This window comes from Anabrus simplex, chromosome 2 (genome assembly GCF_040414725.1).
Source record: "Anabrus simplex isolate iqAnaSimp1 chromosome 2, ASM4041472v1, whole genome shotgun sequence".
Taxonomy (NCBI): Eukaryota; Metazoa; Arthropoda; class Insecta; order Orthoptera; family Tettigoniidae; genus Anabrus; species Anabrus simplex.
This window is the reverse complement of record NC_090266.1, coordinates 33,442,746-33,462,364: the sequence shown is the minus strand read 5'-3', so window position 1 is coordinate 33,462,364 and position 19,619 is coordinate 33,442,746.

Genomic DNA, 19,619 nt, shown 5'->3' with positions numbered 1-19,619 from the left:
ATAGGAGATTATAAAGTGTACTTGACGGGTGTTTGAAAGGGAAGGGCAGAGTCTGGGGTAGGGCTCTTTATCAGGAATACCATTGCACGCAACATAGTTTCTGTTAGGCACGTAAATGAGCGAATGATGTTGGTATATTTGTCATTTGGTGGAATTAGGACAAGAATCGTGTTTGTGTATTCACCATATGAGGGGGCAGATCAGGATGAAGTGGACAAGTTTTATGAAGCACTAAGTGACAACGTGGTCAGGGTCAACAGCAAGGATAGAATAGTGCTAATGGGCGATTTCAATGCGAGAGTTGGGAATAGAACTGAAGGATACGAAAGGGTGATTGGTAAATGTGGGTAAGATATGGAAGCTAATGGGAATGGGAAGCGTTTGCTGGACTTCTGTGCTAGTATGGGTTTAGCTGTTACGAATACATTCTTCAAGCATAAGGCTATTCACCGCTACACATGGGAGGCTAGGGGTACCAGATCCATAATAGACTATATCTTAACAGACTTTGAATTCAGGAAATCTGTTAGGAATATACGAGTTTTTCTCGGATTTTTCGATGATACAGACCACTAGCTGATCTGTAGTGAACTCAGTATCTCTAGGCCTAGGGTAGAGAAAGTGAAATCTGTCCACAAACGAATAAGGGTAGAAAATCTCCAGGACGAGGAAATTAGACAGAAGTACGTGGATATGATTAGTGAGAAGTTTCGAACAGTAGAGAGTAAGCAGGTTCAGGATATAGAAAGTGAATGGGTGGCATACAGGGATGCTGTAGTAGAAACAGCAAGGGAATGCTTAGGAACAACTGTGTGTCAAGATGAAAAAAGGCGAACATCTTGGTGGAATGTAGAAGTGAGAACAGCTTGTAAACGTAAAAAGAAGGCTTATCAGAAATGGCTCCAAATAAGGGCCGAAGCAGACAGGGATTTGTACGTAGATGAAAGAAACAGAGTGAAACAAATAGTTGTTGAATCCAAAAAGAAGTCATGGGAAGATTTTGGTAACAACTTGGAAAGGCTAGGTCAAGCAGTAGGGAAACCTTTCTGGACAGTTCAAGAGAATCTTAGGAAGGGAGGGAAAAAGGAAATGAACAGTGTTTGGAGTAATTCAGGTGAACTCATAATAGATCCCAGGGAATCACTGGAGAGGTGGAGGGAATATTTTGAACATTTTCTCAAAGTAAAAGGAAATCATCCTGGTGGTGTTTCAAACAGCCAAGGTTGTGGGGAGGAGGAAAATGATGTTGGTGAAATTATGCTTGAGGAAGTGGAAAGGATGGTAAATAAACTCCATTGTCATAAGGCAGCAGGAATAGATGAAATTAGACCTGAAATGGTGAAGAATAGTGGGAAGGCAGGGATGAAATGGCTTCATAGAGTAGTAAAATTAGCGTGGAGTGTTGGTAAGGTACCTTCAGATTGGACAAAAGCAGTAATTGCACCTATCTATAAGCAAGGGAACAGGAAGGATTGCAACAACTATCGAGGTATCTCATTGAATTGTATACCAGGCAAAGTATTCATCGGCATCTTGGAAGGGAGAGTGCGTTCATTTGTTGAGAGGAAGTTGGATGAAACCCAGTGTGGTTTCAGACCACAGAAAGGCTGTGAGGATCAGATTTTCAGCATGCTCCAGGTAAATGAAAAATGCTACGAGAGGAATATTCAGTTGTGTTTATGTTTCGTAGATCTAGAGAAAGCATACGACAGGATACCGAGGAAAAAGATGTGCACTATACTGGAGGACTATGGAATTAAGGGTAGATTATTAAAATCAATCAAAGGCATTTATGTTGACAATTGGGCTTCAGTGAGAATTGATGGTAGAATGAGTTCTTGGTTCGGGATACTTACATGGGTTAGACAAGGCTGCAATCTTTCTCCTTTGTTGTTCGTAGTTTACATGGATCATATGCTGAAAGGTATAAAATGGCAGGGAGGGATTCAGTTAGGTGGAAATGTAGTAAGCAGTTTGGCCTTGGTCTTAATGGCAGACTGTGCCGAAAGCCTGCAGTCAAATATCTTGGAACTTTAAAAAGGTCCAATGAGTATGGTATGAAAATTAGCCTCTCGAAGACTAAATTGATGTCAGTAGGTACGAAATTCATCGGAATTGAATGTCAGATTGGTGATACAAAGCTGGAACAGGTCGATAATTTCAAGTATTTAGGTTGTGTGTTCTCCAAGGATGGTAATATAGTAAGTGAGATTAAATCAAGGTGTAGTAAAGGTAATGCAGTGAGCTCGCAGTTGCGATCAGCAGTATTCTGTAAGAAGGAAGTCGGCTCCCAAACGAAACTATCTTTACATCGGTCTGTTTTCAGACCAACTTTGCTTTACGGGAGCGAAAGCTGGGTGGACTCAGGATATCTTATTCATAAGTTAGAAGTACCAGATATGAAAGTAGCAAGAATGATTGCTGGTACAAACAGGTGGGAACAATGACAGAAGGGTACTCGGAATGAGGAGATAAGACTAATTTATGAATGAACTCGATGGATGAAGCTGTACGCATAAACCGGCTTCAGTGGTGGGGGTCATGTGAGGCGAATGGAGGAGGATAGGTTACCTAGGAGAATAATGGACTCTGCTATGGAGGGTAAGAGAAGTTGGGGGGAGAACAAGACGACGATATTTAGACTCGATTTCTAACGATTTAAGGATAAGAGGTGTAGAACTAAATGGGGCCACAACACTAGTTGCAAATCGAGGATTGTGGCGACGTTTAGTAAATTCTCAGAGGCTTGCAGACTGAACGCTGAAAGGCATAACAGTCTATAATGATAATGTGTGTGTGTATGTATATATGTAAAAACTGTACAATGAGAATGGAATGTACAAATCGATATCAGTAAATTTACGATATACGTGAATTCTCAAAACATGGTTGATAATTAACAGGGGTACCAACTTGAAGTAAGTTAATATATTCAAAACTTGTTCATGAATAATAAATTTTCCTAATATAATAAATAAACCTAACAGTGATGCTAAATGTAAACGTGTTAAATAAATGCACTGATGGATTAAGATGTGATATAGAGGAAGAACATTATCAACAACTCCAAGTACATTTTTAGAAGAAATAGGTTATAAGAAAATTCGTTATCATAAGATGTGAGAAGGAAGTTGATCAAAGGGATCATATCGCATACCTAGAATGTATGATGATTATAACAAGTTCCATAATAACATGAGTGTTACGTAAAATGTAAAACGTTATAAGGAAAGTAGTTCCAAGGGATCATAGTACATGCTTAGGATCACACGTTCCTAATAATACAAGTACGCATAAAAATGTGAAATATGATGGGAAAACTTATCCGAGATACAAAGCTAGTACAACCTATGGTAATAAGGGTTAGTATGGGAGAAAAAGGATACCAAGGAACACAACGCGAAGTGTACGTCAGAGAGAGATTATGGTAAACAGCCATCCAATTCTATGGTTGCAATTTGACACGAAGAAGGGTAAGATCTTAGCATAAATGTCTTCATTGTGCACAAAGCACAGACCACTCCCCCAACTCCCGCCAAGATCCCCGTAGAAAAGAAAGGTTAGCTATAAAATTTGAATAGGAAGGTCTCCATATTTCCTTGGAGTTCAAGTTTTAGGGTTTTAACTTTCCCCTGTATGGAATTCTCAACCTTTTAGACTTCCCTCTCTAAATCAACTTTAACTTCCGCCACATCCCGACAGATACGAGTAATATGTGTGTGAGTGTTATCTAGTTGTGCCTTGACACGTTTATCAGCCTCCTCTTGCTGAGTTTTCGAAAGATAAATTTCGTTTCCTAACTTCACGAAATTATTCTTAACAGATTCATGAAGGTTGTCTTAAATAGAAGCCATTTTGTGCAAGTGACAAATGAGCATGAGACTCTTGAAACTCTCTCTTTAAAATCTCTACCTCTTTAATGACTCCCTGAGAAGAAGGGAAAGCAGTTTTTGAGTCCTCTGCTACTTGTGATTTGATGTCTTCTTTGATGGTTTATAAGTCACGTGTTAATCTTTCATTTATCTCCGTGAACTTAGAATCCATGTTATTGTTATCCTCTTCAAATCGTTTCTCAATTTTGGCACCCGCATTAGTGAGTCTACGTGCCAGATTATGACTTACTTCCGCAAACATTTTATCGAGAGACTCGATTAATTTTGCAAGGTTAGCCTCATTGGCTTCACTAAGCAGACCTACACTAGCATTAGTGGCCTCCATACGACTCTCCAAGGCAGCGTTAGATTCTCTAAGATGAGTCATATTGGCTCCTAAAGTATTATTGGTGGCAGCAATCTTACGCCCTAGATTAGTGTTACTTTCCGAAATCCTGTCATTAAGACTGACTTTTAAAGCCTCTATAGCAGCTAATATATTCTCCATATTAATATCGTTATTTTCAAAACATGCTGAAAATACAATCATTCAATTAATACTTAAAGTCACCATTATTGTCCAATGGTAAGGGTCAAAAGTCCACTAACACAAAATATTAAACACTTATATGAGACTGTGCGTAAAATCTGAAAAGTACACATAAATCATTGGCCATTAAAATTAATCAGAGTTCTGTGCCATAAGCCTGAGATTTTATCAAAGTCACTAAACTGAATTCGTTAAAATTTGTAGTATTCAACCCTGTCTTTAGAACTGAACTTGAAAGTAAAGATATCACTTTTCTTATTTGAGTTATTTAGTGTCACTTTGTACTCTCTTTAATCGAGTTCCACGTTGGGCACCACTTTCTTACACTGCCTTCTCTCTGAAACAGGAACGCCCGTACTTTACCTTAGTGGAGAACATGGACTGACGCCAGGGCGTGTACGGTCCATGCTCAGAGAGTTGGAGAGAGAAGAGTGCTGTAATAAGTTCTTATTAAGTGGAACTTGAAGTTTATCCAAGAAAAACAGGTAAATCATATCACCTTTACAGATGAATAGTTGGAGTTTGTGTGTCCAGAAAGATGTAGGTATGGGCGTCGTCCCTCGGCGTCGGCGTCGTCCCACGTCGCTGAACTCCTCCCCTCACCATAGAACTCCTCTCAGTACTTCACTGAATGTTGTGGCGCAACACTGTTTTTAAATGCACGAGTTCCACCGTCAATAGTGTTGGACGCAAAATACTTCGAAGAAATAAATTCAGAGTCACAGTTCCGTGATGATGATGAAAGTTAGCACTATTCAGTAAATGAAATAGTCATTGGCGAACTTGAAATTATAGGCAACACAAAGTCTGGAACCTTCTGTGAGTTTGAGGTTCAACCGCATGCAACTTTACGTAATCTCAGTTCAAAGAAAAGAAATAAACCAAGTCCCTCGGACGCAGTCTTTCGTAATGTTCGTAATGAATACGATAAAATGAACGCGATGTTTTAGCACACACAAATTTTGAAATACGTTAAAGTTTCTACGAAGACAGTCTTACGTATGTGGATCAAAAGGTTAGTTGCACTAACGCGCCACAGCAGCGCGCTGGGTGTCGCAAACGTGGGCACAGCGGAGAAAGGAACAGACACTGCCCAAACATCTGTTAGGCAAGTCGCTGTGGTGTCTCTTTTAGTAGTGTGTGAATAGCGGCCAAATGCAATGGCGCGTCAACTGGACGTTCACTCCAAATATGAGGTGCGTGCGACAATCCGATTCCTATGGGCCAAAAGGAATAATTTCACGGACATTCATCACAAAATTAGTGATGTGTATGGGGAGCGGGCCATTTCCCGGCAAGGTATCGTAAAGTGGTGTCTGCAATTCGAAGCCGGATGCACGGATATCACGGACAACCATCGCGAAGGCAGGCCCGCAACGTCCAGGACCCGTGCAAAGGTCAACAGTGTGAATACGATCATTAGACATAACCGGCGCATTAACCTGAGAGAAATCGCGACGCAGCTGAACATGCCGTATGGCAGTGTGTTCGCCTTTGTTCACGAGGACCATGGATATCGTAAGCTTTGCCAAAGATGGGTCCCACATCTTCTCACCGATGAGCACAAGGGACAACGTTTCCAATCCTCCCCGGAATTTTTGCAACGCTATACCGCAGACGGCAACGGGTTTCTGCGGCGAATCGTCACAGGTGACGAAACGTGGGTCCACCACTTCACCCCCGAAACGAAGCGAACATCAATGAAATGGGTGCAACCCCCATCACCACGACGAAAGAAGGCCAAGGTTCAACATTCAGCCGGTAAGGTTATGGCGACAGTGTTCTTTGACATGGAGGGTTTGCTGCACGTGGAATTCTTGCCGAAAGGAACGACGATCAACGCGGCATCGAATTGTCAAACATTGCACCGGTTGAGTAAAGCGATTAAAGAGAAGCGCCGGGGGAAATTGAGCGCCGGTGTGATTTTGTTGCACGATAACGCAACACCTCACAAGGCCCGCCAAACGAGGAAACTGCTGCAGCGTTTCAAGTGGGAGGTCTGGCAGCATCCACCCTACGGTCCCGACCTAGCGCCATGTGACTTTCATCTGTTCGGTAAGCTCAAAACGGACCTCGGTGGTCGACGTTTCCAGACCGATGAGGAGGTGAAGGCCGCTGTCTCCGAGTGGTTGCAGAACGCTGGAGCAATTTTCTATGCATCCGGCATCGATAAGTTTGTTGTGCGTTCGCAGAAATGTTTGGCGTCTCTTGGAAACTATGTGGAAAAGTGGCGTTACAGTGTATGTCGTTATAGTCGTGTTGCTGTTGTATAGGTGGTGTAATAGATGGCCGTAACTGGGAAGTGCAACTTATTTTATGATCTGCCCTCGTAATTGATCACAGAACAGTCTCGTGACTTGAAACCAAGTTTCCGTAAAGGAACACTTTATGAACTGCAACACGCAGTCTTGTGAAAGAAACTAAGTTCCACTAGGACACAGTCTTTACGAATTAAGTTACACAGTCTCTCGAGAAGAAATGTAGGCACAGTCTTTACGAAGTAAATTAAACACAGTCTTTCGAAAAGAAATGTAGGCACAGTCTTTATGAAATAAATTAAACACAGTCTTTCGAAAATAAATGTAGGCACAGTCTTTATGCACTAAGTTAATCACACTCGTTATAAAAGCACAGTTTTTCAAAAATGTCTAGGTGACAGCAATTAATGTACAGTTCTGCAAGACGAAATTCACAAGTCAAAAAAAATGTTAATCAGCTAAACCGATTCTAACACTTGCATTACTATTGAACAAGTCTTCTGAGACAACTTATTTCCTTCACGCGAAGTTAAAGTCCTACGAGTATACGTTCGACACTTAGACACTCGAACCGTATCGCGTACCTTCTACCATCGGCCCTCAGCCGGACAGAAAGATAGTCCATAATCCTACAGCTGGTCCGTACGGCATGGCAGCTGGAACACGACGAAACACACTCTGAATTGCTCTCCTTTTATACCCACAGGTCGGTTGACAAGGCTTTAAATACGAGATTTGTTAACCTTCCATAACTCGGCCATTCCTCCGCCGATTTGCTTGAAATTTTGTACAGTGATATTTGTTATTTAGGCCTACAAGATGACGTGCTTCAAATTACGATCTGGCATCCTGTTCTGGATATAGTGAGATCGAAGAAATGGAATGTACGATCGTGACGTCACTCGGCCTTGGCTGGTACACTGCAGCGAGCGTTCACCTGCCCGCGCGCTCGGCTCTCGTTTCAAATCTTCACAGACGGGTGTTAGCGCGTTTTTAGCAAGAAATACATGGACGGCGAATGCTGACAGGGCATTCCCGTTTCAATATACATACATAGATCATGCATACGTACATATGCATATATACTGTGAACGTACACGTTTTTCTGATTCAGGTTGAAGTTATTATGTTATGCCTCGGCTGGTGTCATGCAGAGATGCAAGGAACTCCACTCAAGGGACGTACAATTTCGACGAGTCTGGTCAGAGTGTCGGACCATCTAAAAATTCGAGATCTGACTGACGTACGAAAACGCATATTCAACAATTACTTAAATTTATACCGTACTGTACCAGGAATGCCTAGGGTCATATTTATTCCTGGGACATAGCTCATTATTTTTATCAAGTATTGGAAATAGCACGGCTTGGAACAGCTGGTCGCAGCATGTAGGTTAGCGAGAAAATGTGAAGCTCGGAGCGAATGAGAGGCAAGATTACACGCCATCGGCTGTGATGTAGTCGCCACATGTCATGGACTCGCCTGGAATATTCTGGATCATTTTAATATATCGGCAACCAGTCGAGATATAAAAATTTAAAGCAAGTCACCGAGAAGCACATTAATTAGATATCATCATATTAAAATTTCATGTTAATCGCCCTACAGGTTACCGAGAAATCGACGTGGAAAGAAATACAATTTTTCTGCAAGTGAACTGCAGTGGCCTTGACTCTGCATATAAAAGAGAGGGGTTCAACGAAGCGAAGTTAGTTATGCATCGTAACTCAACCACGGCGGTATGTCAAACCGACATTATACGGGCCGCGAATGTGAAACTGTATCGTCCGTAATAATGTTCGCCGCACTTGTGAAAAATTCAATCGTGCGTTGATACTTGAAAATGTTCATCGTGTGCCACAGTAACTCGGACTTATAAATTTCTCAACCTGTGCTAAGGTGAATTTTGAGGTTTAACCAGTGCTACACGAGACTTGTGAAATTTCACTACAGATGATAATGTAACGTGAGCATTGGACCAAATGTTATTCAGACTTACGAATTTCGTATCTGTGAAACTTCTAACTTCGTAGAATGCTTGATGTCTCGTACTTGACATATTTCGGTGATTAAATTATCGAATGTGATGTATTTACGAACAGTCATGCAGGACAATTCATTGAATATTAAGGCCACTTTCAGTGAGTTTAGACAATACTAACATACTTGAATTAAGCTGACAGATATTGTTTACTTAATATTTGGTGTAGCAAAAATTTAGGAACATTTAAACATATTCGTGTGCGGTTAACCAACTGCGACTCGCACTTCACAATACGACGATATTTAATATAATTTTCAACTAAATAACGTAAATCTAAAGAGACTGTGACTTTATTTTCTTGAACACAGAATTAACTGTGAATAGTGTTAAGAGAAAAACTGTGCTATGAACTGCGCTGTAAAAACAGTATTTCAAATCGAAGACTATACTTCGGAACCCAGAACTAAACTGTGTTTTTGACTTCAATTTAAGTGATCGACTGTGGCACGAACTGCAATACAAACTTTGATACTTTTTGCTATCGTTTCGGACTTCAATCAGGTAAAATCGTATTCAACACTCTTTAAAAGTCAAAGTGCCAATTGAACTTTCTCGTGTCATTACGATCTAAGGCGTGACTGAGAAATCTTGACCGAGTGTTGCTTTCACCATATTAACCTGAACGAGATACAACACGGGACTACGCGGGAGAAGGTACATCGCGACATCAGTGGAATTCATTGATGCTGTACTACACCTCATCAGTTCCAGATCGAATAACATCTCACTTGATATGAGCGCACTTAATCAATTCTATTTGAACTATAAAGACAGTGATAAATCTTGACGTCATTTCAAAGGTGTTAAATTCAGTCACTAATTCTTAATACTAATTCAGGGCCGATGACCTTCGCTGTTAGGCCCCTTAAACAACAAGCATCATCATCATCATCATCAATACGACTTCGTGAGTTGATAACTTTATTTTCAAGTGAACATTCAAAGAACTCTGAAATTCATAATTTTCAGTGATAATTTTCTCTTAATATTCAAGTGAATATTCAAAGAACTCAGAAATTTATAAAAAGTTTTCCCATAATAATTTTTATGTAATTGCCCAGTGATAACAATTCCTAAACAGACTGCAGGAATTTCAACAGAAGGACTATAGGTTTCAGAATAATTTAAGTGTTGTATCGAATTTACGAGTGATATCATATTTTTAGGAAGACTCTAGGAAATATGAAAGAAACATTCATTTTCGTGAAAGTGATTTATTTTCGTTTACTACATTTTTTTTGAGATTTTGAAAGTGCAAATAACAGTTCTTAAGAAAAAGAAGTTGCTATTAATTTGGTTTTACCGGCGAAATAATAGGATTCTCAGCATCTGAGACAAATTGAATAAAGCTAGTATTAGAAATGAACCATTTATTACTTTGCACTGCTAGTACCTTTCTCTGTACCAGCTCCTAAAAACCGCTCATTCCATAAGACCCATCTCATGCTACTGTTCAATCATCTTTTCCTGGTACAATACTACGATATTAAACATAGCCTATGAATGAGAATTCGGAGAACGATTCTTTTCTTTGGAAGGATATTCCGTTTATTCAGTATAATCTCACGAAATATAATCACAAGTTAATTGAAACAGCAACTTAAATGGAAGTCTAGTTAAAATTGAATATCATGATTAATTGTAATGTCCAAAATCCCTAACTTTTGCTGGTTATAATACGTCACAATAACAGACGTTCATAGAATAATTAAACTTGTTGGCTCCGTTATTACGAATAAAAGAAACCAGCAAACGTGTTGCTGAAGGCTTAATTTACGTTAAAAATCCATTATTCAAATCATAAATGTTCTGGTTAATAAAATGAAATTATAGAAATCTTATTATTTGACACTCGTATTCGTTGACCCAATAAATTCATGTCTTTCGGTATTCCGTTATCGTTTGAAATCATCACCCAATTTAGTAAAATCTAATAAAACCACTTGGGTGCTCCAATGACATGCTCACAACGTTGTCGCTTATAACAACATACGATCAAGAAATAGGATTACGTTATGATCCCTCTCTAATTACTAAGGTTGCATAATAAATTAGAAATCAGCCTCCTTTGAAATTCTGCAACAGCTGCATCTAGACAACAAGTTCTTGAAAATAATGTGATCACTAATAGTAATAATTCAAATCTTCCGATGACTCTGCAACCTCTGGTATTCTCCATGAAAAATTCTGAGAATCTACATTCAATGCTAATTACCAACACTGTGATCTACCAGAAGACTATCATTTAGCAGGAAATCAAGTTACACACTGCTCCAAATAAGATCTACACATCTCATCTGCGAAATGATTCACATCTACACAGTGTCATTTATTATCGAAGATTCTATTTCATTCCTTGACAACTGCGCGTAATCCACTTACATTAAAACTTAGGGTATCGCATCTTTGACGATCAAGGTTTTAATATAAGGAAAGCTGTGCTTTGGGGTAATCACATAAATGGGATTTTAAATAAAAGGTACAGTTCTCTGCAGATGCTTATGAAGGTATTTAGGGGTTGTAGTAAGGATGTAAAGGAGAGGGCATATACGTCTCTGGTAAGACCCCAACTAGAGTATGGTTCCAGTGTATGGGACCCTCACCAGGATTACCTGATTCAAGAACTGGAAAAAATCCAAAGAAAAGCAGCTCGATTTGTTCTGGGCGATTTCCGACAAAAGAGTAGCGTTACAGAAATGTTGCAAAGTTTGGGCTGGGAAGACTTGGGAGAAAGAAGATGAGCTGCTCGACTAAGTATATGTTCCGAGCTGTCAGCGGAGAGATGGCGTAGAATGACATTAGTAGACGAATAAATTTGAGTTGCGTCTTTAAAAGTAGGAAAGATCACAATATGAAGATAAAGTTGGAATTCAAGAGGACAATTTGGGGAAATATTCATTTATAGGAAGGGGAGTTAGGGATTGGAATAACTTACCAACGGAGATGTTCAATAAATTTCCAATTTCTTTGAAATCATTTACGAAAAGGCTAGGAAAACAACAGATAGCGAATCTGCCACGTGGGCGACTGCCCTAAATGCAGATCAGTAGTGATTGATTATACTAGACTATCACACAAATAACTTCAGTATTCTTCGAAAACATCATCACAAAAAAATTACAACCATGCCTAAGTACTCGTCACTCATTACCACCATTAAATTCATACGCATGACGAACGTCAATCCTTACCTCAATAACATATAACCGGAACCTTTCGAAGACTGCATCATATTATTCAATGCATAACCCCAATGAATTATACTCCATCAAACAACATATTAATTATTCACTTTATTTCGACGATCCTATTACAAACCTCTCTCATTTTACAAGCGCGTCATGCTCAATAAGTTCTTAATTCGACTTCCAAATACTCAAGCACATCATTTCTGGAAGACTAACTCATCATTACATACCCATAAATTCAATATCAATGCTATAATACTATCATCTTACTCGCGAATGCTACCCATGTGGCCTTAAATGACTCCAGTTTACACACATGTTAATTATCTTGAGTTCACGTTCAAATAAAACACATCTATGCAATAAATTACGCACTGAGGTTGACTTACGACTACATTATCTTAATAAAATGCAGCGACCATGTCTAAAAATCTCCTGCGTAATATCTACTGTTAATCCCTTGGATTCAAAATATAGCACACGACAGACTATAACTTCTCCTGGATTATTCATGATGAAAATCACAACATACCCTGTCCATTATGAAATAATGATCGACGAGCACACGGTATCACTCAAGTTGTTTACCTATACATGTCACATTCTGACACCACAAATTGATTCTACACTACTTTAAGCAACTACACAGCAGAATAGACGAAAGGCATCTATTTTTGGTACTTATGGAATTGATGGCTTCGGGAATATGACATATCCCATCTCTTGGGTCTTAACGTTATCATTTGGCATGCATCTCAACACTCTTGAGATCTCTCAGGACCAATTCTCGAGTTTAACTCATCATTATCTGGTAGTTAGGTATCATACAACAATATTTCATCATATGTGGCTACATCGTAGTACCTGACACTTGTAATATGAAATTAGTACAATGCCCTATACATAAATCACACTTGATAATATACTGAGTTAACACTCGCATTATTACTTGATATGTCTTTGTTCCCTTACAATAAGTAATCCGTACTATTCATTCAATATTTCGTGGGCTTGGTGGAGAAACTCACTAAGTCAAAATTCGGCTGTTTTGACTTAATGACTTTTTTGTCAAACTGAAGGTCAATTCCACAGACTGGAATAATTCATTAAGTAATTGCGTTGCATAGAAACAAGAGAATCCCATTTTTATGAATCTCACCAAGTCAATAGCAACTTTTAATGTGAGAAGAAGAACTTCCCAATGACATAGTGAGTTTTTGTAGCTATTCTTCACTCTGATACTTAAAAGGCTTTATAAAGAAGAATTCACTAAGTCACCTGGAATGAGATTCTTTTCTATTTTATGGTTTAACGTATATGTAAGACTTAAACAGTTAGAAAAGTTTATATTATTCCACCAATAGCTAATAATGCTGGAATTGTTTTGATTATTATGGCAGGAAGACATTTTTTAAAGTCGGTAGTATGCAGGAGCTCAGAATTCATTGTTTATAATTAAACCCGGGAAAAATGTGGAAAGAGTGGAAGGAAAAGGACGAGGTAGACGAAACAGAATCAAGAAAAATTGCACTACAGAGTCAACAAGAAGAAGAGAGATGAGTGTTTACTATACTTAAACAAGGAAGGAAAACTACAGAAAGCTAAATATTCTTAACCTGTTGGGGGTTATCAACCTATGAACGAAGGATGGACTTCATTCCTGGAAATATTGATGTTTCTAAAGTAAAGACCCACCGACCAAGGAAAGGTACTGATAGCAAGAAAAGGAACTGTGCTAAGTTATACCATTTTTACAAGGATGGCTCCAAAATTAGAGTCTGCCAATCTTTCTGCACGAAGACCTTGAATATATATAATGGACCAATCAACACAGCATTAAAAAAGAAATGGACATGGTTCATTTTCTGGAAGTATCAAGAGAGGAAAAAATTAACCGGCAAATAAAACTCCAAAAGAACAAGTTGTTACAGTAAAAGCTTACATAGAAAGTTTTCCTAAGATGGAAAGTTATTACTGTATATGAGGAAATCTATCAGAAGGGATTTGGATGTTAAGTTATCCATTGCCAAGATGCATGAATTAAATGTTACTCGCCCTCAAGAAACTAATACCATGCCTGCCAGTCAGCAGACTTACAGAAGAATATTTTGTAATGAATACAATCTTTCTTTTTTTGATCCAAAAAAGACCAGTGCCCTCGCTGCAACAATTAAAAGAATGCTAAACGAGAGGCCAAAATAGCACTAGATGACGAATTTAGCAATCACACGAGAAGGGTGAACCATTCCTTAGCTAAGCCAAACAGTTGGACAAACAACGTGCATCACATAATGATGCAGGATTTGTCTCCGCAACATGTGATCTACAGTCAGTTTAGCAGATTCCATCATCGGATGTGTCTCTTATATATTACATGAGAAAACTGAACATGTTTAACCTAACGATCTATGAGTCACCTCCTAACAATGCTTATTGTTATGCTTGGACAGAATTAGAAGGAAAAAGAGGAAGTTTAGAAATTGGCTCGTGCCTGTTACATTCGGTAAATCAATTGCCTCCCCATATAAAAGAGTTGTTTCTCTTCTCTGATACATGTGGAAGACAGAACCGGAATAAATACATCTGTGCCTTGATCCAATAGTGCAGAAATCCAAGCTAGATAAAATAGAACACGAATTTATGGAGAGTGGCCACTCATACATGGAAGTAGATTCTATTCATAGTGCAATAGAAAAAACCAAAATGTATGTACCAGAATATTGCATTCAGGACAGGTTGACTATATTTAGGACTCGCAAGGTCACTAAAAAGCAGGAAAAAACAGAGTGGACCGTATGAAGTCAAGGAACTGAAGTTTGGTGACTTTATTGACCGTAAGGATTTGGCAACAAAGACAATAAAGAATACGTCTACTGACACTGCTGGGAGAAAAGTTTGTTGGCTGAAAGTAAAAGGATTTTGGTTTATGAAAGGCTAATATCATTGGGTACAGGTATGATTATTTTGGGGTTTATCAAGAACTCGATGTGAGTAAAACTATCAGGAAACAACAAGAATGCACCTTGCAGAAACTTTACAAGAGGCAGCTTCCAATCAGCAAAGAAAAGAAAATTGACTTATTATTACTTTGACGAAAGAATATTATTCCAAAAATTTATCATGCTTGGTACAGCTCGCTCCGTGATCGATAGAACTCCAGAACCTGCAACTTTCGATTCTGAAAGTGAAGATGATGATTACTAAACAGAGCGTCAAGAGTATGCAATTAATAAGTTATAAATATTAAGTTCTAGTAGGCACTCACTATTCAGCTGTAATCCCTTTATAATATTACATCAGTATAATTATCTTAAAATAATGCGCATGGTAGTATTTTTGCTTTGTTCGGCAACTATGATTATGTACCTAAAATGCGTTATGTCTTCAATATAAAAAAACAAAACGCCTTATTTGGTAAGTTTAGTATTTGTTCCCTTTACGGTCAGTGATCTGTTTTGAGCAATTGTGGTCTTACTATGACATTAAAAAGTCATCCATCTAGATAATTACCATCGGTGAAACGCATTAAATCAGAATTCCATAACTGTGTTGCTATGTCAACCACCAGTGAAAACTCACTAAGTCAGAACAACTCGATAATTAACAACATAAAAATAATACTGACGTAAATAAAAGTAAATATAAATTAAATAAGGCATTCCAATGAGTCCTAAACTATTTACAATTACTTTGGTTAAGATCAGACCATTACTTTATAATTAAAATGCCAAAAACTGAACTCTTACATTCTCCCCAAATTAAAACTCCATTTTCCCACAAAAGGCAAATCATGACTTAGTGAGTTTCTCCACCAAGCCCACGATTTATACAATTAAAATCAGCTTTCGATCTAGTTTCTTCCTAGCCGTGTACGATGCTTCTGATGTCCTTTAAATTTTTTTATCGTCCGCATTGTTCTCTCAAAACAAAATCCAATTCTAAAATACAACAATAAAAGTCGGTTTGCATTTCATAAATCTTCCGAATTCTGTAGCCTTTAATCTCCCTTCCAGATGATTTTGAAGTTTAACGCATAACCTGTTTGATACAGAACACTCTTGTAATCACTGATCTTGGCAAAGGAACATATTTAACAATCAGTCATCTTCATAGCTCGACGTACCAATTGACTATTTCATAATGGGTCTCGATTCTCGAATTATATCGTATTAGATAGACAATGTATGGCCACCGTATGTAAATTGAACTTGGCCCGTTTGATCCAACCCATTCCATGGCCTCCGCTACACACTTCGTCATTGATATTTCATGCCATCTATTGACATTTGTTCATCTTCCGCTGAAGAAAATACAAAATGTTTTCAATATTATCTCATCGTACTATAAAATTCCGTTATCGACTGTAACTTAATGAATACCATGGGGTTCTGAGCTTGTGAATTCACCAATACCTTCAATTCGTTATCTGTTATTTATTCAGCTGAGCGAGTTATTACATTTACTGATGTACTTGGACGCATGAAAACCGGACGTAAATTGATAGTTAAGAAATGGATGAGCCCTGCCTTCGCAGGGCTCCACACGTAGGTCTGTGAAGGCCCATTCTGTCCCTTAGACGCGTTTGCCTAGTCCAGCCCTAGTGCTCCTATAATGGATACCAAAGTCCGGATGTTGGCATTCCTGATGTCTTCCAGGCTCACAAAATGTGAGCCAAGATATGGATGTTTAGTGCTTGCAAGAGCCTCGCACTGACATAACACATGCGCGGAGGTCTCTTCCTCCCTACCGCATCTTCTATACATCGGATCCTGACTGATCTTCATGATGTGTAGGTGTCTCTGTAAGGTCAACAGTCCAACTACCATTCGTATTCTGGTCCTATTAAAATTTACTAGGACCTTCTTATAACTTTGGCTAGGCCCTTTCGATAAGTTCACGTGCCTGCCTTGCTATGGTTAGCCTCTTCCAAATGTCTAAGTGAGACTGGTTTGTCCACTGGAATATTAGCAGTTTCACACTTCGGAGTGACACTCCCAGGAAGGGCTCTGGTCCTATGAAAGGATCTTTTGAGCCTTGTTTCACTAGTTTGTCAGCTTCTTCATTTCCACTGATTCCTGTATGCCCAGGGACCATAACAGGGTAACTGGGATAAGCTCACACAGCTTATCTAACATCCCTTGGCACTCGCATACAATTTTGGATGTTGTTCTAACTACGCATGGTGCTTTCAACGCTGCTTGGCTGTCGCTGCAAATTGTGATGCATCTTCTACGTCCAGTAATGTTCCATGCATATAATTCAGATTAAAACTAGGCTTCAGCAGGTACAACACAGGCCAGTATTGCATAGGCCAAGTCTGGTGAAGCCTTGTAAGAATAGAAGCATGACCTCTATTCGGATTCTTGAAAGACCATCCTCCGAGTGACCAGAGGCGGTAAGCACTCATTCCCGCTATCTCTTTAACATATAAATGTAAGAGGGGAAGATATTGGATGGCCTCCATTGCACATGATGGTGTAGTATCCAGTGTCCCTGTTATTCCTAGACACGCAAGTCTTTGGACACTGTTTAACTTGGTGGTCACAGTATTACTCTCAGAACCGAGCCACAATAATAAAGATGCGTAGGTGATCGTGGGCCGTATAATATAAATATAAAGCCATTGGAGCACCCTAGGCCCTAGGCCCCAAGTTTTCCGACGGCCCTGTGACAGGCCCACATAATCTTGCGAGCCTTATCCACCTTATGGTCTATATGTTTCTTCCAACTCAGTCTTGCCTAGAGGATTACCCCCAGGTACTTAACTGAGGTTGTCTTAACTAGTTTTTTCCCAAATAGGAATGGCTCTGACAGTCCGTCTAGCCTCCTCCTCCTGGTAAACACCACGAGCTCCGACTTGTCGGGATTGACCATCTTTCCACCCTGCGTAGGGAGCTCTATACGAGCTCTGAAACCATACTGGGAAAATTTACCACCGCCAATAGGCTAATGTCATCTGTATAGCCTTGGGCATACATTCCTCCAACATTTAACCTGATAAGTAGTTCATCCACAATCAGACAGCCTAATGTTGGGGTAACAATCTCTGCTGCTTAATTCCAACCACTTCTAAAGGGTCGGAAGGATCCGCTCGATTCTTCTTCACTATTCGTGACTACTGAACCTGGAAAGTGGGCATCAGGCAATAAGGTTATAATTTTATGAAGCCTTGCCACTTCATGTTGACTCTCGATGGAGTCGCAAAACTGTCTCCAAGATTTCCTAGGAGCCTTTTTGACTTCTGACATGTACTTTCTTTGTGATTCTTTGTAAGAATCTAGACTTTCTTGGTCTTGAAGTTCCCTGTATTTGTTCCAGAGCCTTCGTGTGTTTCTCCTCAGGTGTTCCGGATAACTTTTCCACTTGAAGCTTCCTGTTGCTCTTTTTGCCTTAACAACTGGGCGGTTTCATTCATGAGGTAACTAGTGTCCGTGTGAGAAAACTCACACTGAGCTCCAGCTCCTCCTTAATCTTGATTATAATTGAGGGTCCTACTTCCAGTCCCCTCCTCACGTCCTCCCTAAATGACGTCCAATTGGTTCGTCTAGGATTCCTGTAAGATGGGATCTTGAAGGAGCCCTCTATATGGAAAACAATGTGTCTGTGATCTGACAAGGAAGGCTCCAAAGAAACTTTCTGGTCTTTAAATTCCTGTATGATTCCCATGGAACGCAGGGTAAGATCTATGATCCCCTCATTCCTATTATTGATGAAGGTAGGGGTATCACGAATGTTCATGATCTCAAGATCGGTTGTACATAGAATTTCTGTGAAATTCTCTCCCCTTCGGTTTGTATATTTGCTTCCCCAAATGCTGTGATGAGCATTGGCGTCACATCCTACTATGAGGTTAAGTCCTTTTTTCCTACAGTATGTCACCAGCCTCTTGAACTCCTCCGGCGGGGGTGGAGATTCAGAGTCTCCTGGGAAATATGCAGAACAGACAACCAAATCTCTTGGCTGTCCGCCCTCTTCATATCTCACTAGGACTGCAACTAGGTCTCTAGTAATGAAGCCCGGTATAGCCCAGGCGTTATGATCCTTAAGTAGTATACATGTTCTAGGCTTCTCCTCCGCTACCCCACTGAAGAGAGTGAAGACTGCACATTTTAGTCCCATGAGATGTCCCTGTCTAAGCCAGTATTCTTGTATCAGGGCGACCGAAAACCCACCTTTCTGGATACTTCTTATAAGTACCCTAGAGGTCGCTATACAATGTAGGTTTGATTGTATGAAAGTAATTATCCCTTACCTTCATGCAATGCTTTACCTTATGCATTCTCCGGAACATGCAAATCCGTCTCCCGCGATGAATCTTGAGGCTTGGCTGGCCCCGGCTCATGTCCAGGCTCCTGCTCCTTGTCCCTGTTGGTCTCAGTATTGTCTGTGGTGGGATTGGTCCTCTGCTTGTCGCGTTTTCCCTCCATCAGGGTGAAGGTAGCAACATGCACCCCGCAGAAGATCTTCCCTACCACTTTTTTAACATCCCTGGACTCCATACTGACCACAAAGTGGACACCACTCTTCTCCTACTTGCGGTCGTAGATTCTCCAGCTACTGGGATTTAGAGCATGGTTCCGGCGGGCCATTCTTCCTAAAAGGACATTGTTGTCCTTTGGTTGTCCTGGTAACCAGACCATGACTCTCTTATAGGAAAGGAGTTTATCCATGCCCACAATTGTGAGCCTGGCTCCTTCCGACGGCTGC